General features: G+C 39.3%; 1 long non-coding RNA gene across 1 annotated transcript; it reads right to left on the bottom strand.

The window, feature by feature from the left end:
* Positions 1 to 2,141, bottom strand: LOC140006423 (uncharacterized). The gene is made up of 3 exons (XR_011814030.1): positions 1,542 to 2,141; positions 438 to 559; positions 1 to 281 (listed from the first exon to the last, which is right to left on the bottom strand). It is a non-coding gene; the product is annotated as an uncharacterized lncRNA (long non-coding RNA).
* Between the last annotated feature and the right edge of the window lie 719 nt (positions 2,142 to 2,860).

The following is a 2,860-nucleotide window of genomic DNA, read 5'->3' as shown; positions in this document are numbered from 1 at the left end:
TTTAATCCAAGCAATATTTCCAACAACTTGTCAGCCAATAATCACAAACCACTGCAAAAGCACAAGTCTTTAGTAAATTAAAAAACAGAAAAAGTAAAATCAAGTTAAACATCCAACATTCCACAGATTAAGAACAAAATGCAAGCAAATCCATGCACAAATAATATAGTGATCGTAATGGTGCAGCTTCAATCGTCATCTTCATCTGCAGCTCCACCCTGAGGTGGAGTAATGCTTAAATGATCCTCGATACGTGCCAAGCGAGTGTCCATCCTCTGCAACTGGAAAAATAAATTAAAATTAGTAGCACAAGACTATGGTACAAGTAGAACTACCATTTTCAAAATTAGCCATACTCCACAAAAAAACCAATAATTGCAACATCTGAGTCAATGAAAATGAGAAACAAGTAGAACTACTCCAGAATGAAATAATACCTCTATCAGACCAGCATGAGATGATCTCGAACATTGTTGTTTAATATCATAACCCACTCACATTCAACAAGAGCAGATGCATTGATTTCCATGGTTCATGCAGTTGAATTCCAGCCCCAGCCCTGAACATGTTTAAGAGAATCCTTTTTACCATTTAATACATACATATCAGAGTTTGCAGGAAAGTGTGATGGATCCTAAAGTTAGCATGGATAGCATGAGGGTGCCAGTACTTCCAAGTACAGATGTCCCTAGTAGCAGTAAAAGTAGAAATTATACCAGAAGTTACTCAAATACCGTAGACTATGATAAAACACATAGCAGTCAAATGTGTAGACATTGTAATAGCATGATAGCCCAGCAATTAGGCAGATCCTCTGCTCCATTTCTGTAAAAAGAACTGGGCAACTTCATGAAGCCTATCAGACCAAATGCTTAAGGAAAACTTTAACTAAGTCCAAACCTATAAACCAATTAAGCAATTTACACATATCAACAGTCCTAACATATACTGCAATCACCACATGCGACAACTAATATCTTTGAGGCAGGGTGTTTTAGACTAAAAACTAAGAAAGCCAGGACAAAGTTTCTTTGCAGCTTCGGCATGGCTTCTTAAAGATTTTATTTTTTTGGTAGGCTAGCTAGCTACTTAGAACTTGGCATTAACTAGCTATGGTTCTTAGATTGCTGCTTTTTCTTTTTTTTCTCTTTCATGTTTCTACAATGCAATATTGATTGCTGCTTTTCCTTTTTTTCTCTTTCATGTTTCTGCAGTACAATATTGATCCACATTAATCCCATGCTGCCTCCACATGAAAGCAATAGCTAACTGCTAACCTCCAGCAAAATTAATCAAAATAAAAGAAAAAGTATGTGGATGCAGCCGCAACAGTCCTCAAACAGGAGACCAAATGCATCAACAAATTACACCAACGGCCACGAATAAGAGACAAACCGAAAAATTGCCAAATCAGAAAAGCAAATACAACAAGCCAAAACAACAACAACACCCAATAAATTGCCAAATCAGAAAAGCCAATTCAATTCAGAAAAGAAAAACCCCAGAAAAATAAAAGAAAATCAGAAAAAAAAATTTCATACCCTTATGCTGTTTCTAAGTAACAGAGCACAGTCACGAATTTGAAAGCCATTTGCCAAGTGAAAAGAAAATGTGCAGTGCAAATGGGACACAAAATTGGTTGGGGAGTCCTGTTGTGGTTGTAAAAGTGGCAAATTGGGAGGGGGGAGAGAGGCGCAACTGCCTAGCAGAGATGGGTTCCGAAGAAGGGTCCAAGCTCTACAATGGCCGAGATCTTCCGACGCTTCCGACGAGAAAGCTGTGCCCAGATTTCGCCTGATGAGAACGGCTACAGCTCTACAAAAGAGAAGAGCTTCCGACGAGAAGGCCGCGAGATTCCGACGACCAAGCTGTGACCAAGATTTCGCCTGACGAGAAAGATGGAAGCTCAACAAAAGAGGAGAGAGTGAGGAGTGAGCTGGATGGAGAGAGTGAGACAGATTTGAATGGCGATTGGGAGCTCTGGCTTTGTGCTCAGACTGAGTAGAATGCGAGCTTATTTTTCTTTTTTTCGTAAAAGACTGACCTCGCATTTGTGAAATGCGAAGTATCTGAACTCGCATTTCACAAATGCGAAGATCACACTTTTGGAATTAACTTCAAAAATTACACCTCTTGTAGAATAACTTTATTTTTTCATCACAACTTAAGAATTTACTCCTCCACACATGAATTCTCGAACAGCTCAGAAGACATCTTCTGCAATGATCTCCCAACAATGAGTATAAAAGCAACCTGCAAATCCATCGCTGTCAGCTACACTTTGCCCATCCAATTCAAACACTGCCCTTTCAACTTCCTCTAGAGTGACTTCCTCTATCAGTTGGTCGTTCTGTAGAGGTGTTACAAGGGTAGGAACATTGTTTCATAGCTCCAAGGTTGCCTGTCTGTTTAACAATGAAGAATCTGCTAACAAGGACTTGAAGAAATCCACAGCCGATGCACCAATGTTGTCATCTCCCTCAATGTAGACCTCCTCCAAGCTTTTAATTTTCTACATAGAAAGCCAAACTCACTTATCTAAAAGTGCAGAGTGAAAATATCTTGTGTTCGAATCAGCATCTTTTAACCACCTTACTCTGGCTTTCTATTTCCAAGAAACTTCTTTGGCCGCCAAATGCTTTAGCAGAGCAGCATTTGCCTGACTCCATTGCAGATGCATTGCTTCTATTTCCTCTTCTTCTAGTTGTAATTCCTTTTGTTTAACTTCTTCTTGAGCTTTAGCTATGTTATCAAAAATGTTCCTAAAGGACACCTTATTCCATTCACACAAAACCTACTTAAGTCTCTTCAATTTTATGACAAACCTCGCCATACCGTAGCCTAAAGCTGGCTGATCCCA

The sequence above is a fragment of the Coffea arabica genome, chromosome 5e, assembly GCF_036785885.1.
Source record: "Coffea arabica cultivar ET-39 chromosome 5e, Coffea Arabica ET-39 HiFi, whole genome shotgun sequence".
Lineage (NCBI taxonomy): Eukaryota > Viridiplantae > Streptophyta > Magnoliopsida > Gentianales > Rubiaceae > Coffea > Coffea arabica.
The sequence above is the reverse complement of the archived record's forward strand: the minus strand, read 5'-3'. Positions and strand labels throughout refer to the sequence as shown.